At 43.0% G+C, this 8321-nt stretch overlaps 1 pseudogene; it reads right to left on the minus strand.

Moving 5' to 3' along the window:
• Positions 1 to 315: 315 nt before the first annotated feature.
• On the minus strand, positions 316 to 7258 carry LOC113242314 (carboxy-terminal domain RNA polymerase II polypeptide A small phosphatase 1-like; annotated as a pseudogene).
• Between the last annotated feature and the right edge of the window lie 1063 nt (positions 7259 to 8321).

The raw sequence follows: 8321 nt of genomic DNA on the forward strand, positions 1-8321 counted from the left end.
TAGAAGTCTATGTACACATATACGTATTTAAGTGGCACCACAAAGGGGTCCTACCTGTGCCCCCACACCAGGAGCTGGGGGAGCCAAGGCCCAAGGCCTTGGGGTGGTCAAGGTAGATGTGAGGGGTCAGGGCTTCAGTGATGTGAGGAGCAGCCTTCAGCTGCTCATAAGCCTAGAGAAGCTGGACTCTGGGGTCCAGAAGGACAGACCCCTGCTCCCTTCACAAGTGGTAACAGTTCTCCCCTCCCCTCCCTGCCCGCCTAGTTAGAGATCGGTATCAGTTCCAAGGGAGGCGGTGGGAGACTGATTCCTCCCCTACCAGCCTAGATTGCCACAACCTGGAGACCCAGGTCTTTCACCTTGGTTCCCTGGGTGGCAGACACCCAGCTCACGAAAGAGCGGCGCCTGGAAAGCCCCCGCGCTCGTCCCGCAGGTCCGCTACTGAGTCTGCGCACTGGCGACGGGGCACGTGCTCAAACAGCTCGCCCATTGGCTGTAGGAACTCATGCGCGTGGGGGCCGCGCCAGCTCCGAGACCAGGTGGCTTTGCTGCGGCGCCCGCGGGGAGGCTGAAGTCGGCCTTGTTCGCTGGCTTGAAGCAGCTATGTGCCAGGGGCGACAACCACACAGATCTTCCGCGTCCTGGGCCTCGGCCCCAGGGAGCAGGTACTGGACTGGGGGCTTGGGGACAGCGCCATTCTCCTCCACCAGCAGGGGCATTGCATTGTGGGGAGAAGAGCAGAAAAGCCCGGGGAGGATGGCCTGGTTCCGGGGCTTCGGAGAAGTGGCTGACTCTCGGTTACCTTTGCCCTATAAAGGGCCGCACCTCTTCCTTGCTGATCTGAGTCATGGTGGCGGAGCTGTCTACGGAGCCGGTGCGGGACTCCGGCCCGGGCACCCGGCTTCCCCTCACTCTGGGCTCGGGTCAGAATTGGGGCGTGGAGGAGGGAGGGAAGGTTCTCCAAGAGCTTCTGAGGGAGGGGAGCCAGGTGTTAAGGAGGAGGGGGAGGGAGGGGCATGGAGGAAACGCCGTTACCACGTGAACTTTACTTCCTGGGAGGCAGGTACAAACATGGAAGCGCCATAGCTGCTTCTCTTTGATGGGGCACACTAGATACTGATTTTTCTGATAACCTGGGCATTTAGAACAGTGGTTTCCACACTTTTTAGAGATGCAGACCCTTTCTCAAGTGGAGAACTGTAGCCCCGCTGTATGAAATAGATAAAGCAGAGGCCTTGGTTGTGGAGGTGGGCTAGATGCGCCACCTTCTTGACCTTCTCTTTTTCCCTTCCTGTCTTGGCAACAGTCTATGAGCCGTTCCGGGAAACCCCGGCACTTTGTGGAACAGCGAAAAAATACTATGCTAGCAGGAAGTGTGAGCTGATATATTTGGTATTTATTGGCAAGATCATGATACCGTTAAAGAATATATGTATCATCAGTTTGACAAAAGCAGTTTTGGATATTGGTGATACAGGCGCTATAGCTCCCAGCCAAGGCCATTTGGGAGTTTGAGTTAGTTTCTGCCTAGAGGGAAGTAACAACTTAAGTCCTAAAGCAGGCGTGTAGTTCTATGTATGGTGGTGGTGCCGAGTTCCCATTTCCAACATGGCCACCATGACCTAGCCCAGAAAACCCCGAAGATGTGAGGAAGACCACTTGTAGTCTTGAGAGCTATACCTCTGCTCAGCATTTAAGCAGGAGAGTTCCTTCCATCATTTCTGAATCAAGGCTCCTGGACAGTCAGAAAGTCAAAGGGCTTCCTTTTGGGTTATCTTGACTCTCTGTTGGTTCAGTGAAGCTGGTCTGTTCCATTTGATTTGAAAGTTATTGATAACAAATTGAAAACGTTGGTGACTTACATAATTGTTTTAGGGTATATGAGTTTGGATTGATTCTTCCTCACCCATAAATCTTCAATGCCCATATATTTCTGATCCCCTTTGCTAGAGCATGCCATGGACCGACCATTCACCAACTTGCTGGGGCTGAGCCTTTCTCATCAGGCACAGTTGAGGAGGTGTGGACAGCAGGTGCAAGTGTGTGATCTGAGAGTTACTGACTGACAAGGCCTTACATGTGACACTAACCTACCCTGGCCAACTGGTGTTACCCTTGCAGCTTTCACTTAGCAATAGCGATCGTACACTATGATCACAGAAATTCTTAATTGTAACCCACTTTGTCATGTGAAAGAAAAAGGGAACAAGGGCTTGAAAATAGCTTACGGGCTTAGTCTGATAAATCATATCCCATTAATTTCCAAATATTTCTGAGAAATCAGGAAGGGGAACCTAGCAAGTTCTATTAGTTCATGACTAAGTGATTACTAATTGGTTATACATTTTAAGATACACGGAGAATTACATTTAATGTTGTTGTCTTTATCTGGAGAGAGATTTGTTTTGTTTGACAGAACATGACATCTTGGGGTTAGTATAGATCACTTGGTCCTCTGTGAAAATTCATAGACATGAAATTTTAAAATTTTCTTTAGGTGAGCATTAAAATAATAGGTACTAAATTCTCTCTCCAATTTTTTGGTCCCATAGCACAGAAGTAGTACCTTTCAGGCCTGATGGAGCTTGCCTGCTCCATCCCTGGGTTCTCCCCCTTCTCCCTGGAGATAAGCATGAGTTCCCTCTCCTGCCTCTATCTTACGACACTTCCCTAAAACACTTTGTTCCATAAACCCTCTTCCTTGGCTTATAAAAAGGCAGTGGTGCAATGAGGTTCAAATTCAGAATCTGGCACACATATTTTGTGTTAAGGGGCTGACGGATTTGAAATGATGAACTTCGTATTTCATTTATGATGGGGATGTTGTTAACTAGCACAGGAAGAGTATTAATTTGAATTTTCTTCAGTTGGTGATGATGAATTGCTATTTACTCATTTAGTAATTATCACTTGATCACCTTCTCTATGCTCCAATCTGCTGCTTTTCTTCTGCTCTTTCTTTATATGTTCAAGAACTTATCTGTTGGTTAATTGTCTGGTGCTAGGGAGATGCTGAGTATAAACATGGACGAGAGTAAAACAGTATGTCTGAATTAACCTGCAGTTCTTAACACAGCATTTGAACTTACGGAGCAGTTGCCTCAGCCACCAGTCCCTTTTTCTGGTAAGCAGGATTTCAAAAATAATGACTCTGTATTGATTAGAGCCATAGTGAAGAAGCTAAGAGCATGTGCTTCAGAAAAAGATTGTCTGGGCTTGACTCCTGAATCTGCCACTTACTATTTAGGATACCTAGGCAAGGTATTTCATCTCATGGTGCCTCAGTTCCCTGCGAAATGGGGTAATATTACTTACCTACCTCACAGTGTTACTGTGAAGATTAAATGAGGTAATCCTCTAAAAGTTTATAGACTAGGACCTGGCACAGGGTACATTCTTAGTAAATGTTAGCTATTATTATGGCTAACATTATAATTATTTACAATTTAATTTTGATCTTTTTTAAATCTCTTTAATTTTCTTTAGTTATTATGTGAAATATCATTGTGAAGCACAGTCATGGTATATGAATAATGAAAATAATCTTTTGATTTACCTGATCCTTGTCTGAAAGTTTGCTGCCAAAGATGCTATCCTGGGGTGCAGCTTATTGTTCCTCCCTCTGTCCCCCACGCACAAAGGGTAGGGGATAGCAGTGAGATAATAAGATTGTACTGGAAGTCAGGAGACACAAAGTTGGATGTTAACACTTCCTTGACTGTAGAACAACTTTGGCTCAATACTTCAAACACCTTTAGATCACCTTTCCCCATGTACAAAACTGAACTGTTAGGAGCCACAGTAGGTGACAGTGAAAGCCTTGAGATTATATCTATATCTATATATCTATATCTATATCTATATAATTGTTTAATTTATATTTTAAAGAATTTTGTATATAATGTGCAAATGAGCAAAAGCACACATCTGTGTGAACTCACTGGGTTCATTGGAAGTCTTTTAATGTAGTGAAAAACAAAAGCCTATCATTTACTGAGCCCCAAGTATGTGCTCGTTCTGTATGTTTATTATCTCATTTACTCTTCAGAGCAACTTCATGATAAGTTGTATTATTTCCATTTTTCAGATAAGGAATCTGAGGCTCCAAGAGTTTAGGTGATGTGTCCAAGTTCACTTGGTTAATGAGAAGCAGGGAGGGATTCAAAGCTAGACCTGTCTTAAGCATTGCCTCTGTGGTAGTCTTCAGTGCTCTTCAATTCCAGACCAGAATGTGTAATTGCTGATGCAAGATTCTCCTTCTAAAAGGGCAATCGGCTCTTCTGTCCACCTGCGTCCTTGGGTTACTCTGATGAGCAGAATGCTGTGGCAGCCTGAGATGGACATGTGGTTTGAGCATGAAATAAACCTTCATGGTTTTTAGTCATTAAGATTTGGGGGTTCTTTGTTACTATAGCATAACCTGTCATATCTTGACTAGCCTAATACATCCTCCAATAAGACGATTAACACTGATAGCTTAATTATCTCTGTAATTTTCCTGTTTGTCAGGTAGAGGCAGCAGGCTGAATCATCTTTGGGGGAAATAATGATTAAATGGTTTTCAGTGGCAGTGAGCCTACATCACGGGTTGAAAGGGTCTCTTATCATAATTTTTTCAGTAACTTATTTCTTCTCTTGTGCCATTTTTTCTCTTTCTACTTCTTTCGTTCCTTGCCCTGGGCCTCCTTTTAGTCTCTGTACAGTTTGAATGAAGCACCGAAATATTTTTTTGAACTAGGAAGGAAAATTCAGAATCCAGGAAAGCAAAATGTTGAATTCCAAATTCTCTTCCCTTTGTTGACAATTTGGTTAAAAAGATGATATTTAAAGAGTTTACCTATACTTTTCACCAAACAAAGCAATCATAGAACTGAGTTTCTTAGTTTTCACATATCTTCAAAGGTCTTTTCACCCCCATTTCTCTGGGTACTGCATCTGTGTGGCTTGAGGAGGAATCTTGGCTAGGACGCTTTTGCAGGAAGATTGAATTTCTGGCTGAGCCCATCTCTCTCTGTCACCCAATTATCATCAATAAATATTTATTGGCCAGCAACCCCCAGTGGAGCCCTGGGTATTAGGCCTCTGTGAGTCCCAGCTGATCATTACTAATTCAATGAATGTAGTTGTAAATTGGCTAAGAACACACAATGGAAGCGATTACAAGTACTCCTGTCAATGTGGGCTGACTCCATTGAAAGATGTTTTAGATCTTCTTCTGCCTCCTTCCAAGAAGATATGAGATACAATTTGCTGCAGACTCCTTTAGTTTCTTGCCCAAATATTAAACAAGAATAAGGCAGGTTGGGAGAGGCATCTCTGGAATGTATTGTTCTAAGTGACTTGGAGGATGGCAGGGTCACTTTTTGAGCTAATGTGAATTGGCAGGCAGAATGCTTTCCACTGAGATGAATTATGTGCTCAGGGTCACCTGGTTTTTTTTATCCGAGTTAGACAGGGAAGTCAGGAGTAGATAGAAATGAAATGACCCATTATCAAATAATCAATGAAAAAGCTACACTGCTGCAATGTTTCTGGATCAATATACAAGTTACCTCTCAGAGAGATGAATTATTCTTGAGTAGTTCAGAGCAGGACAAAGCTCACTTCCAGCCAGGCTCCCCAAATATATTATTTGTGAAAGCAGAGAAAGAAAGCATTAAGCTACCAGAGACAAGAAGGGGGTGCTCTCCAGGCAGGAGACTTTCCTAAACAGTGCCCAGTGAGGGTATTCTTGGGAATAAGGTTTGGCAAACAGTGGTCCAGAGGCACAAGCTGCTGCAGGTTAAGGGGACAGTGTAGATGAAGCTCTGGGGAAAGGGTGTGTCCCCACCCTGAGCACAGGAGTATGAACTGGTAAAGACTTTTCCAGGAGGCAGTTTTGCAGTATCTATCAGAATTTAAATTTCTATACTCTTTGACCTAGCAATCTAATTCTTAGAATTTACCCTACACATATAGTTACATATATACATATGTAAGGAGGTTTCTTTTTTATGATGGTAAATACATAACATAGCTTGAAAATGTCCATCAAAAAGGGAATGATTAAGTCAGTTGTAATTTATCAATACTGTTGAATATTATCAGCCGTTAAAAATGAGGTAAATATATGTGTTCTGACATATGACCTTGGGGAAGTTATGAAACCTTACTGCTTGAGGTATCTCATTTGTAAAATGAGTATAGTATTTAATAAATATTCGTTGAGTGACAGACTAAATGACTATTTGTGTGTATGTATGTTGTATGTGTACAATTTATTATTTTTTTTAAAGATTTTTTTTATTTGCCAGAGCAAGTGAGCTTGTGCACAAGCAGGTGGAGTGGCAGGCAGCGGGAGAAGCAGGCTTCCTGCTGAGCAAGGAGCCTGATGTAGGACTCGATCCCAGGACCCCGGGACCATGACCTGAGCCGAACGCAGACACTTAACTGACTGAGCCACCCAGGCATCCCCAATTTTTTATTTTTGGAAGGACTAAAATTTATAAAAGTAAATGAGGAACCCAGTAGATAGAGCTCAGTGTAGAATCCCTAGATCCCCATCTGGGAGTCGGGAGTGGGAGGTGAAGAGACGAAGGATGAAGGAAAGCAGCCTTGACTGAAAACCCTCAGTATGCCAGGCTATCTGCTCTATACTTCATATAATCGTATTGTTCAGTTTTCAAAACCATCTTTAGTAATGCTGCTATTTTCATCTTACAGATGGTAATAATAAGACTCACAGAAAACTTACCTGAGGTCATGTTGTTGTGTGTGGCAGAACTAGGCTTCCAGTCTAGGTCTAATGTCAAAGTCATGCTTCCCATCATCTCCTTTCATGCTGAGATATCTTACCCCTGAACATTTGATGTTTAGTGTAAGGTTTGTTTCCATAATGCTTGTTACATTTAACATTTGCTAAAACAATTGAGGATGCTGACATAGATCACCCTCGCTCTTTATTCTTTAGTCTGTAGGAATGATGACTATGATACTTTCTTTAGTGTGGTAAGTTTTTCTGTAAGTATCTTACCTTTGTCAGTCACCATAGGCTAAGTTGTGCTGCAGTAATACACAATCCAAAAATCTCAGAGGACTGCTATTTTGTTACATGTACCTCAGGGATTGACTGCCACTCTGCTCCGTGTTGCCTTCGTTTCAGGTCGTAGGCTGAAGAAGCAGCCCTTTGCTGGGACGCTGTGAGTGTCGTGGGAGAGGAGATGGGGGTGGAGGGATCGTGCTGTAGCCCGCAAAGCTTCTGCACAGAGAAGCAGCGCATGTCGCTTGCACTCACATTTCACCCCCCAAGGTGAGTCAGAGGGCCCAGACATGAACACAGTCGGGTGGGAGGAGTGTCATCTTCCCATGGGGAGAGTCTGTGTTGGGAGACCCGCTGAGGAGTAGCAGGTAAGAGAGCCGCAGATATTTTGAAGAGTAATGCAGTAGCCCTCATTACCCTAGGCAAGGCACATTAAACCCCTTCAAAGAGACACTTTTCTACTCCTGTTTAGCTTACGTATATGGGATGGAACTTTTTAAATTCTTGTGCTTTGTTCACTAGAAAGTAAGTTTAACTTAATTTCACTTTTATGGGAGTCAGTCTGATCCCAAATCAGCAGTTCTCAGAATACGTTGAAGAAACTCTGGTAGCCCCTGAGACACTGTCAGGGGTCTGTGAGGACAAAACTGTCTTAATAGTAATACCAAGTTGTTACCTCCATTCTCGCTCTCATTGTCTCATGAGTGTGCCCTGGGGCTTTCCAGATACTACATCACATGTGATACTGGAACAGACTGAGTATAGGAGCAGATATGAGAATCCAGCTATCTGCTGTGAAACTAGGCATTAAAGAGATTAGCAAAAAAAATGTAAAACAATACCACTCTTCTCACAAATGTTTTTGTTTTGGAAAATATAATTGTGCTTTATAAAAAACTTATAGGTTTTCTGTTAATAAGATTAGCAAATACGTATTTAAAAATTTCACCTTTCTAATATAGCGAATGTCAGTACTCATAACACATCTAAACAGTAGCTCTTTGGGAGTACTTAATAACTTTGATCAGAACGTCAGGGAATTCTGAGGACAAAAAAAGCTTCTCAAAAGTTTGAGAACTTCTGTCCTAAAATGATGTGACAGGCCCTGCCTGTCTCAATGGGAGTAGTAGTGGAAAGATCATTAAACACAGCTAAAGTTTCCTTAGCTATACTAAAGATAGCGTGGAGCCCAGTGGATTCCTATAAATACTGTTATTTTTCATAATCATCACCAGTGTTCCATATCTTGTACCTCCTGAAGGGGAGAGATGATTAGTTTGTTAAAGAAGATTGGTTGCATGAA

Source organism: Ursus arctos, unplaced genomic scaffold (assembly GCF_023065955.2).
Source record: "Ursus arctos isolate Adak ecotype North America unplaced genomic scaffold, UrsArc2.0 scaffold_25, whole genome shotgun sequence".
NCBI lineage: Eukaryota > Metazoa > Chordata > Mammalia > Carnivora > Ursidae > Ursus > Ursus arctos.